The following is an 11,979-nucleotide window of genomic DNA, read 5'->3' as shown; positions in this document are numbered from 1 at the left end:
CCTGTGGAAGGTTCTCCTCATTCCTGGGATGCAGGTGGCCGCTGGCACAGCCTGTGGGAGCGAGCAGAGCCAAGGCACCCTGTGGTGACAAACTGTTCTGTCCCCAAACATCCACCTGCACTTCCCTGGGACAGAGCTGGGCTGGGAGCACAGTGGCTGTGCTAGCTGTGTCTCACAACCTGGGTCACCCACAGGCCTTAGGAATGGGGTTGGGCACAAGAAGGGCTGCAGGAAATCTTAAAATTCCTGGGTATGAGGGCATGGAAAAAGACCTCACAGTGACACAGGTTCTGTGAATGCAGATTCGATCCCTGTATGGGCCATTCACTTGTGAGCTGGACTTGGTGATCCTTACGGGTCCCTTCCACATCAGAACATTCTGTGAACTCTGTGAATGCTTCTCGTGAATGACCATATCTGAAATACTTTGAAGACGCGAAGCCCAGGGCAGGATTTGGCTGACAATGGTTAGTGTTCCCTGTATCACTGCAGATGTTTTTGTTTTATGAAGGGAAATAACTGTTTGGTTTAACTCTCTTTTCCAGAACATCCTAAAACTAACAGCCTGTAAAGCTCAAAGCTGTCTCTGCTCCTCTGTGTCATTTCTCTCCATTCTCCTCCTTTGAAGTGTGACCTCGAACACTCTCTCTCATCTCAGTGAAATGACCAAAGTCATTGCCACTTGAATGTCATTTTAGGAGGCAAGAGACAGAATTAATCTTTCTCCACGTTGATCTGTGCAGTTCCCAGTAGGTCTGGATGAAGAGAGGGACAGGAGGAAATACGAAGGTTTAGTGATTTTGAACAAGAAACAATCGCGTTCCCTGTTTCTCCTGAAACATGGGCTCCTTGGTTGCACTGGAACCTCCATATTCTGGTTAAATTATTCAGACTCCGAGGAAAGAGCAGATGCCATCCTAGAAATGCCGTCTGTTGGCTTGTCACAACTACTTGGGAAAGAGTTTTGATTTCAAACTGAATTTAATTTCAGTGATGCCAGAGCGTTTCTTCAGCCCAAAGCCATTCTTGGACTGCACCTCAGGTAGAGTGACCTGCAAGAGAGACAAATTACAGAGGCTGTGGACTGAATTCCAGAACTGAATTTGCGTAGTAGATTTTTTCCCTTTGATAAATTTTATTAGCCCTGCAAAATGAATACATCAGCCTGGAATCAAAGTCTATTAGTCCCATTCCTTGGCAGGGACTGCCAAGCGCTTGGGATCAATTCTTTAGGATGGATTTTGATCTCAGCTTCCAAAAAGTCATGTTGAAAAGTAGCTGCTTGAAGATTGATGCTAAGACATGTCCCAGGTGTTAGTGGTAAATGTTGTCACTGATCCCCGCAAAGAGGCCGCGGGGTAGTTTGAGGGAATATCAAAAGTCCTATGTTGATAATTCACTTTAAAATTAGATGATTTGGAGCTCGCTGGAGCAGTTCATTGTGGGAAGATTTGCAGGGTGGTGTAGAGAGCTGCATTTCAGGAGAAAACTCTGATTTTAAAAAGTACTTTAAGAGGAGAACGCAATTCTCTGGAAAAGAGGAAGGATGTTGGAGAGAGGGGCCCTTGGGAATGCTGAGTGGAGGAAGCGCTGGGTCAGTTGTCTTCCTTCTCCTTGAGAAGCTCTTTGTTTCAGCCCTTCTATGAGGGTGCAGTGGGGTAATGAACGTCAAAACCCTTCTGTGCATGCTGCCAGCTGGATGGAACGTGGGTGGATTGATTTTTTTTCCAGCCTTGCTTGTCTTTGATGTGCAGAGCAACACTTGTGTGAAGTGTGTTTGTGATGGTTCAGCCCCGGCCAACAGCAGAGATGGAAGGTGCCCGTGAGGAGCTCAAGGACATGCTGAGGCAGTGCCTTGTGCCTTTCCCTCTGCTACTCCATCAAAAGGTGACGTTCACCTGATAGAGCACACGGATCCTTAGCCCTGGGGTGTTTCAGGAAGATGTTTGAGAGGTGCAACTCTCAGGGCAAGGAGTCCTTTGGTCCAGCCTGAGAGCGGCACCTAAAGTTGGTGTCAGCACACAGGAATTCGTGGGGGTCTCCAGGGCAGGTGCAACTTGTGCTGAAGACTCTGTTGTGACAGAAGCTGCCAGATGTGCACAGTGAGGGGCAGCAGTGATGAGCCAGAGCATGTTTTTATAGGACATAGTAACTATAGCAGAGACAGAGTAAGGTAGGGAAAGGGAGGGTGAGTGGAGCTGTTCATGATTCGGGTCTCAGTGGGACCATGTGCAGTTCACCTGGCTGTGACCCTCAGCAGCAGCACGGGATGGAATCCTCAGGGAGCTGTAGGACAGCAGGATCAAAACCTGTTTCTCCAGTGCAGGAGTCAGAGCATCCTTAATCTGTGCCAAATGCCTCTCCCCAAATCCATGCTTTCATCCCTGCAGATGGGGGAGAAGGCAAGGAGAAGGCAACAGAGGCAAGGTTTTAATCCATGTATATGTGATTCAGCAGTAGTGAGTGGGTTAAAAGCATGAGAGTTTTGCTGTATTTACCACTGACCTGTGGGTAGCCCCTGCTTTGTTGCAGGAGCACTTAACCCCTGGCCTGTGGGCTCTCTGTGTGGGCTGCCAGGATGGGTTAATGTAGAATTTTATTTCCAGCAGCTCTGCTTTCCTGAGAGCCATTTGAGGGCAGGCTGTGGGCTGAACGAGCTGGTTGTTAAATATCATCAGCCCCTGGATGGCATCTGAGATGTTCCCTGAGCCCGTTGGGCTGAAGGTGAGGGGAGAGGCTGGGACCTGAGGAAAGTGGTCCCATCTCCCCAAAACCTTGGGGTGCATGTCAGTGGGATGGGGTAAAGACCCTTAAGGGGTCCAGGTGATGGAGCACAGTCTGTGGAAATTAGTACTCTTCCAAGATTGCTAGCTCTGACTGGGAGAGCTTGGGAATATTCCAACTCTTTGGAGGCTTCCTCATCCTCCTCAGAGCTTCATGGAGTTGTGGGTCCCACAGCCTGGCTGTGTGTTGTGGGAAGGTGGTGCCTTAGCCAATGTTCAGTTTCTGTGCCTTAGACTTCCCCAGATGATCCCTGGGTGTGAGCAGAAAGGACGAGTTTGCCTCTGAATTTTCCTCCTGGCATCCTCAACATCCCTGCAGTCCCTACAGCAACATGAGCTGGTCCAGCCTGGGCTGGAGGCTACTCCGGAGGCAGAAACTTCTCAAGATCTTCTCACCCTGCTTTCATGCGAGAGCAGAGATTTCTTTCGTCCTCCTCCCTTGTGTCCTGGGAACATTCCCTGGCATGGAGCACACTATTCCCTGTCTCGAGTTCCTGCTCACACCAGGGGCTTTTCTCTGCCCGACTGCAGCAACAAGTGACGCACCTGAGGCTTTACACAGATTTACTCTTGGCTTTGGAACTGCTGCTCACGCTACTCTGTGTGTCCCTGCTCCTTCCAGGTGCTGTGCTTGAGAGAAGGATGGATATCCATGGAGGCTGCTTTGGATGTGATTCCTGCTGACTTCCCAGATGAGGCATTGGTTTTGTCAGGAATTTCTGTGGTGTTTCTTCCACATGAGGAAGCAGAAGATGAATTTCCTGGTGAAAGGAAGCTGGTGATGAGGATGGAGGTACTTTACTCAGCCTTTGAGTGACTGGTGAACTGTGTGTGGCTCTAGAGCTGATTAAAGGTGTCTCTGGTGCTGTAGCCTCAGGAAGCTTCTGCTCTTACAACATCCTGAGTGCTCGGCGTGTAGCTCTGAGGCCCTGAATTTGTGTTGCTTGTGGGCATGTTTGGCATCACTATGGGCTTGTTGGGTGGCACAGACTCTTCCAACTGCTTTCCCCAGCAGGCTGAGTTTATATCCTAAATTTCTGGGGAGGTGATGTCATGAAGGAGGCTGTGTGTCCTGCAGGAGGTCTGCTGACTACACCAGGGCAGGTTGAACAGGGCTCTGATCTAGTCAAAGATGTCCCTGCTCATTGCAGGGGGTTGGACTAGATGGCCTGTAAAGGTCCCTTCCAACCCAAACCATTCCATGATGCCAGAGGCTGTAGGTTCTTCTACTGGGAGAAATAAGTGTGGGCTTAAATTGTGAAAATCTCTCCTGGTGAAACATGGCTGTGATGTTGAAGAGGCTGAGGGTGTTTTTTAGTTTTCCTCTCTGGACAGTGTTAGAGAGGGATAAGGATGATGCAGTTGTGGTTGATTTGGATTGAATATCCCTTCTGGATTGTATTGTAGCAGTTGTTTGGTGCATCCTCCTGCAAGGTCTCTGAGAGGAAGGGCTCTGCCTACGGCAAGCTCAAAATAGAGGGAAATCCTGATCTGGATGATGCCAGGGTAGATTTAGTTTTTTAGCTGAAAGCACAGGCACTTCAGAGGAAACACTGGGAGGAAGTGGTGTGAAGGCTCTCTGAGCAGAGGGTTGGTCCCTCCCCTGCTCCCTGGGCGGCTGCTGGGATGGGGACCCAGCACAGACCTGCCATCCTGGAGCTGGGCTTGGGGCCTCCAGGGTGTGTTTGGAACATCTGGCAAAGATAGGCAGTTCTTAGGGCAATCTAGCTGAAAAGAGGCATTACAGGGTGGGCTTTTAGTGTGGGTTTGCAGGGTGGATTTGGGAAGGGGGAGTTGTTCCCCTGTGTGTTTACCAGGGCCTCTTGTTCCTGCAGTGGAGACTGTCAGGGGAACACAGCAGAGCTGGTTCTCCTCCTGGGCTGGCACTGCCTAATCCAGTGCAAGGTGAGGATTAATTGTTTTCTCCAGTGTGGTGGTGTGCTGGTTTAAAAGTTAACCAGCAGGGGAAATGAACTCAACTCAAAGGAGAGATTATAAGTCAGAATAACAATTTATTAAAGTAATACAATAAGTACAATTATACACACAAACAATTGGTCTTAACCCACAAAACCCAAATGTATAACCCAGCACCCTGGGGCACGAACAAAGTGGTGTTCCTTGGGCCCCCCCTTGAGTCCAAAGTAAAGGGAGAGGGGAAAAACCTGCTGGTGGGAGAGCTGTTGCAGTCTGGTCAAAAGTGGTGATTGCAGTCCAGTTGGGGGTGGTGGTCTCAGTCTGGTTGAGAGCGGTGAGCTGCAGTCTTCCTCTGCACCCCACAAGTGGTGGCAAGGTTCTGAAACTCCAGGTTTATATATTCTCCAGTTCAGGCAGGAATGTTCAATCCCTCCCTCAGAGCAGGGAATTCCATAAAAGGGTATGAGGATGCTCAGAGCGGGGAATTCCATAAAAGGATATGAGGACAGGAACATCCCCCCACCTCGCAGCCCCCCCCCCCCCCCCCCCCCCCCCCCCCCCCCCCCCCCCCCCGCAACAGTTTTTGGGAAATGGCATGGAGGGCCACAGAATACACAGTTTTGGGCTACACCTCTCCAGTGATGAATCGGTCCCAGCTGTTCTAACTAGGACAGGTGGTTTGGCAGGGAATAATCCTGCAGCTGATGCAGGCTCATGGAGGCTGGAAGGGACTTCTGGAGGGTCTTTCTCCCAGCTCTGAGGTCAGACCAGGTCGCTGCGTTGTCAAATATAATTCTGCCTTTTTCTGTATCGACTCCCCCTACCCAGGACTTTTTGGGCAGAAAAAACTACGTCCATTATTATCTGAGTTCAGTAAAGTTGAAAGGTGAATTCCAACTACACCTTGACAGTGGGCCACAGGGAAATCTCATCCTTTTTTCTTCTTCTGTGCAAATATATTTATTTTGTGGGCATTTATTTGTCTTTTTCTGGGCTGCAGCCCTTGTGGTGCCAAACCACTGTGTGTCTCCTTCTAATATCTGGTTTTTGGATGTAATGGGATCATTTGTTTCCAGGCTGGCAGATTTTGTGTTATCCTGTGAAGATGTAGTGACAGACATGAGTTTTCAGCAAGAATGAGGAAGGAAACCTCCTTCATGGCCACGTGAGTACTTTTATGCTAGAAAAGAAATAAACTTCAGGGGAAGTGATGGTCTGGATGGATTGGTGGTGGGTTAAGGTTTTTTTAGGGCTGAATTTTGATTTTACCCCTTGTTGGTGACACAAGTTACTGGAGCTCAGTCCAGATACTGAGAATCAAGAGCCAGACTGGGCCTATCCAGGCTTGGTCACAGATCCAACCTCCAGCTGTTCCAGTTGCTTAATTAATAATCCCTTTTGTACAGATTAGGGGTGTTTTGTGCCTTCCTCTGCTCATAGTTCTGGGAAGGTTTTTTTTTTTTAGTTGCTGCTGTCTCCTACGACGGATTAGTGGGATGGGGGAGACCTCCAGGCCTTAGGATGCTGGCCCCATTACCTGCGAGGTGAATGCCCTTCCCCCCTGCCCCCGCACGTGGCCCGCGACCCCGCAAGGAGCACACACAGACCACCAGGGAGGGACGGACGAAAGAGGAAGTTTATTGTGGGGAAGGGGTTTATAAGGCTTTTAGGAGGGTCAAAAGGGGGCCAATCACAAGTTCAGCGGCACAGAAAAAAACAATCAGGTAAGGGGTCAACAGCCAACAGGAAGGGGTTAATAAGGACAAGTGAGTAACACCTCAGGACACCTTCCCAGGACACTTTGTATGGGAGACAAGTCCCTCACAGGGGTGTCGGGAAGAAGAAACAGTAACCTTGCAGAAAATACAAAAAGCCATTTTGAAAACATGTTTAAACCACATTGAAAACTTCTGTGTCCATAACGTTTGAGCTGTTTTCCTCTTTCTCCTCACCAGTCCATCTCTGACAGGACTTCTTCCATCCTGCATATGGCAAATCCATTGCCACAGTCTCCTGTTTTGAAGAGTGAACACCAAGAACATCCCAGAGGCTGTTCTCTGATAAACACAAAGCAGCCTTAAACAACACTGGCATCCTTAATTTCTCAGGATGATGCATCAAGAATGTATTTTACTATTGTGTTTTATGGTTGTATTTTAAATTCAGGCCTATTTGCTTAAATTTATTTTTAAAAAACAGGGAATACTTGAATTTCCAATGCCCCAAAATCAGCAGTGGAATTGAATCTTATCCAGAAACTAGTTTCTGAACTGATTTCAGAATCACACTCTGGGTTTAGATGGGGCATTATTTATTCCTGGGCTGTCAGTTTATATTTTTCCAAGGGACTTTATTGGAGTTTTTTGGGGATTTTCAAGTGTTCTCTATTTTTACAGGCTCTAACCAGGGATGTGGGACTGAATCATATCCATCCAACAATACTTCACTGGTATATTAGAAATATCTTAATGAAGGGAGAAGCTTCAGCATGGAAATTATAGTGATTTTTTTTTTTTTTCCATGAAGGACCTAGAATTTGGCTCACTTAAAAGAGTTGTTGATATTATGTGTTTTTGGAGGCCAAATAAACCATAGGACCTCACTTCAAGGTAGTTGGTGTGTTGTTTTTTAATGTATAAATTGGGGGGGGGGGCTGTAATTTTCATTTTTATGGTGAGTTCTGCTCTGACATTTCCTGTCTCAGAGGTTTGGGATTTTGGCTTGCAGGGGTTTGGGGTTTTGTTTTGTTTTTCTTTTTTTTGTTTGTTTGCCTCTTTGTTTGGTATTGTTTTGTTTGTTTTTTAAATTATTATTTTTATTGTTAAAATATTTTTATTTTTAAAATAAAACTAGAAATAAAAATAAGTGAAAAGTAAAAATAAGCAAAAATAAAAGTGAAAATAAAAATAAGTGAAAATCAAAGCAAATTTTAAAGCATTTAGACATAAAACACAACAAAAGCTTTCTGTCCAAGCAAGAACAGACAGGAATTTCTTTATCCAAAAAACAGCTTTACAGTCATGTCTACACATCCAGTGCTGTCTGAGAGGCTCTAGCTCTGCTCTTAAGCCTGGTCTAAAACATAGAATTGGTTTCTACAGAAGATGAATCAAGTAATACATGACCTCACAGCAGCCTCAGCCCCTGAGCTCCAGTGATAATTAATCAATTGGTTAATTGAACTGTTCCAGCTGTGGTTCCTTTAAACCCAACAAACTCAAACTCCTGCCCATGTGTAGAACACTACAAGATCTAAAACAAACACTTTGAATTTCAAGATAAACTAAATTGTTTTGACTGTAATAAGGGACTTTAAGAATAAACTTTCTATTTTAGTGACACTGCTGGGTCCCAAGGTGGAGTTTAGACCCAGCCTTCACCTGAGCTGTGCCAGGTAGGGTTTTTTCCTGATAAATTGCAGAATTAGGTGGGTTTTGTCCATTAGGTTGCAAATAGTCTCCCAGCAAAGAGGAAACAAGATCTGCACCATGTTCCACCTGCCCATAGAGGAAAAAACCCCAAACCCAGCAAAAAAGACATTTTCCCATCCTTTCATGGTGGACAGCACTCAGCAGGTGATGGAGCAGGTGATGGAACAGAGGTAGCACATCACAGGCAGTCAGGGTAGCACAACAGGTGTATCTCGAATATGCTGCAAATCAAACAAAAATTATCTGTTATCTAATAGATTCAAATAAAACCATCTCTCTACCACACTTGTACATCCAAGCAGGCACTGCATATTTTATTTTCCAACAGTATAACCCTGAGAGAGGAGGGGCAATTAAAGTCACCAGGGAGGAAGGTGAGCAAGAGGTAAGTGCTGTTCTTTCAGCATCCCAGCACCAGTTCTGGAGACCAGAGACTCCAGTTTTTCCTGCACTATTAATGGCATGAGTTGTGTTTCCAAGCAGTACTGGCAGCTCATCTTTTAATCCAGGTAACTCATGTCCCCACCACAATATCACCACATGTGGGTATTCCTACCCAGCACATGTGCAGCTGAGTCCACTAAGCAGCAAAAGGGCCACCAAGGAAACGTCCTTCTCTCAGCAAGACATTGACCCAGGGACTTCTTGGGTGACCAGTGGTGCTGTGTCAGTGATGGTCCCCATGAGGATAAGGATGTTCTTGGTGAACTCAGAACACCTACAGAACCAGCACAATGGGGTGTCCCAATGCCAGTCTTAGCAGGCAGACACAATGCACGGACCTCACCACGTCCTGCAAGGCAAATACACATTGTTAAGGTTAATGAACAGGGCAACCTGTTTTGTGAAACACACTGGCACACCTGAATTTTTAATTTTAATTCCCTGCCCTGAAATACAGTCACTGGGTATCTATTTTAAAAGCATGGGAAAAGAAACACCCACTAGGAATTCATATACTTGTCCACATGTGAGGCAAGACATGAGTGACGTGAGCAGGACGAGACTCTACAGATATCAAGGGGAAAATAATACATTTCTCAATAAAGCTTCTCTAACACTTAAAATTCATGCATTCAGAAAGATGGTTGCTGGTCTGGAGTCCCACAAATTGCAGTGGAGATACATGACAACTAAAAATTAGTTTATCATCCCTGTCACACTGTGGAACTCCTGCTGAAAACCAGAGCATCCCACAAGCAGGAGCAGCCTCCTCTCCACCATCCCGACACATGCCCAAGAATCTCCAGTCTCCCAGAATAAACTACCCCAGGCAGAGCTGGAAAACTTTCTCTTCCTTGACAGCACTTCCCCAGCTCTGCTACCCTTCTCTGGACACCCTCCAGCATCTCAATGTCTTTCCTGTAGTGAGGGACCCAAAACTGAACACAATTTGAGGTGCAGCCTCCACACCTTTGGATGAGATTCAAGTTATGCTTCCTCAGGGAGGATAAATAAGTGTGTACTGCTGACTGTTGTTTCTTAAATCACTTGAGTTAATAGGCAAGAAATGCATTAAGATTAAAAAAAATAGGAAAAAAAAATTAGAAGTTCTGGAAGAGAGGAGTGACCTAGAAAATCTAATTGTCCTCTGAACAGCAATTGCCCTAAGTTTGGAAGCTAAGTTTACTAATTAAGCTGAAACAGTAGATTTTAGTGGTGCTTAAAGTGCTAATTTCAACTCCTCTTTAAACCATGAGTCTCCAGCAAGTCTCTCAGCAATTACAGTAAAATGTTTTGCATAGGAATGGCTTACTGAGGGTCTGCAAAGCACCTCAGCTCTTCCTGAAGAGCTTCTTCCAGAAGCTTCTCCTCCTTCCAGCTGCAACCAGCCAGCCATTGTCCAAAGGCTTTCAAGACCAGTTCCTCCAGGCTAAAAGCCCGTTCCTGACTTTTGCCAGCAGCAGAGGATTTGTGGGAAAGGGAAAACCTTCATCTCTCCCTTTCCATGCATTCTCACAGTCCTTAACCGCTCACTGACTTCAATCTGAAAGCATAAGGGTCCCTATTCCTTCCAAATACTTCACTGTTCTGGGTACCTCAATCATTTCCCCCAAATTTAACTGTGCAGCAGAGAATATCTGTCATTAAAATCACCAGTCTTAGTGTCTCCGTGTGCTAATAGACAGGAAAAAAGGTAAAATGCAGGTATAACCTTGGATTCCAAAACATTAGCAACGTGTGGAGCAGCAAAGAGACAAAGCATCACTTTCTGACCAAGGTATTTTCAGAGAATCACAGTCCACAGCCCATGGAAAAAGATTATCCATATCACTGCATCTCTGGGGACCAACAGCACAGACAGACCGTAGGACAAATTCCTGCAAAAGGAATCTGATGTTACGTAGGAAAATAACACAGGAACAGCATCAGTTGGGTCAGTGTATACTAAATAATGAGGTCCCCAATAATTAAACCCACCCAGAGACACATCCTAACCCAGCTTGGAGAGGCAGGGACAGCAACAGAATGGAGTGTCACAGCTCTGGATTCCCACCCTATTTCAGGGTCACCCATGTCTGTCCTTAGGACACGAGCAGCACATGCAGTGATGGTTTTGGGGGGACAGTGTAAACTTTCCTCATCGCTTGCACATCACCCAGTCATGGAATCCCAGAATGGTCTGAGTTGGAAGGAAGCTTAAATCTCATCCAGTCTCACCCCCTGCCACAGGCAGGGACACCTTCCACTAGCCCAGGCTGCTCCAACCTGGCCTTGGACACTTCCAGGGATGGGGCAGCCACAGCTTCTCTGGGCAGCCTGTGCCAGGGCCTCACCACCCTCACAGCCAAGGATTTCTTCCAGTATCCCACCTAACCCTGCCCTCTGGCAGTGGGAAGCCATTGCCCCGTGTCCTGGCACTCCAGGCCCCTTCAATGAGTTTTATTCCCTTCCAGCTTCAGTGGGACAGGTGTTACAGAAGATGCCAATCTTACACTCAGGCTGGCTGGGAACTGCTCTACAAACACAGCTACAGCCACAACAGCCTCATGTCTTCTTTCTACTCCATTGACCCAACCAACCTTGGTCATATCTCAAATACAGGACAGCTCTATCACCCAACACGATGACAAGTAATTTTGAGGGCTCTGTCCAAAGAAACCCTGTTGGGCTTGGAGCATGATCCCACTAAACCTGATAAAACACACAGCTGGATGATCGCTAAGTGTTTGCTCTTANGAAAAAAGAAACATCCTCACTAAAACCTACATTTTATGCAGCAAAACCCTCAGTAAGAGATTCAGCACTGCAAAGGTAACTCCAGGGCAGGAAAAACAACCAGTGAAAAGTAACATTACTGATCAAAGGGGAAAGAGATGGTTTTTGCCTTTCTTTTCAATCAAAGCTCAGTACATCAGGTTGTAACCTCTGCATGAAGCTTCCCGTTAATGGCAGCCAGTCTATAACAACTTGACACAGTGACCTTACTTCTGGGCCCAGGAGGATTATTAACAATCAGAGCACATCACAAGCTCTCACTCTGGTACAGGAGATCAACATCAGCCCCAGTTAAAGACAACCAGATACTGGAGAAACCAGTGCTCAGAGGGCCAGTTTGTTTTAGAATCCCAAATAACTGTCATGTCTGTGTGGGTGCCAAATGTGGGAGCCCAAAATGCTGCACTCACCTTGGTTTCTTTGCTCCTCAAGGTTCTTTTGTGGACAGCTGCCAGCAACAGAAAGCATTCATCTCCTTCCAGTCCTGCTCCAAATGGAGAAAATACAAAAATAAAATACAAGAAATAAAATAAAATACAAAAATAAAATAAAATAAAATATGCCATGCTTACTCTTCCAAGGAGCTCCCATGGGGCTGGGACCTGCAACCACCTCGAGCCAAGAAGGAT

This window comes from Lepidothrix coronata, unplaced genomic scaffold, assembly GCF_001604755.1.
Source record: "Lepidothrix coronata isolate B3197 unplaced genomic scaffold, Lepidothrix_coronata-1.0 Scaffold27, whole genome shotgun sequence".
NCBI lineage: Eukaryota > Metazoa > Chordata > Aves > Passeriformes > Pipridae > Lepidothrix > Lepidothrix coronata.
This window is presented reverse-complemented; position numbering follows the sequence as displayed.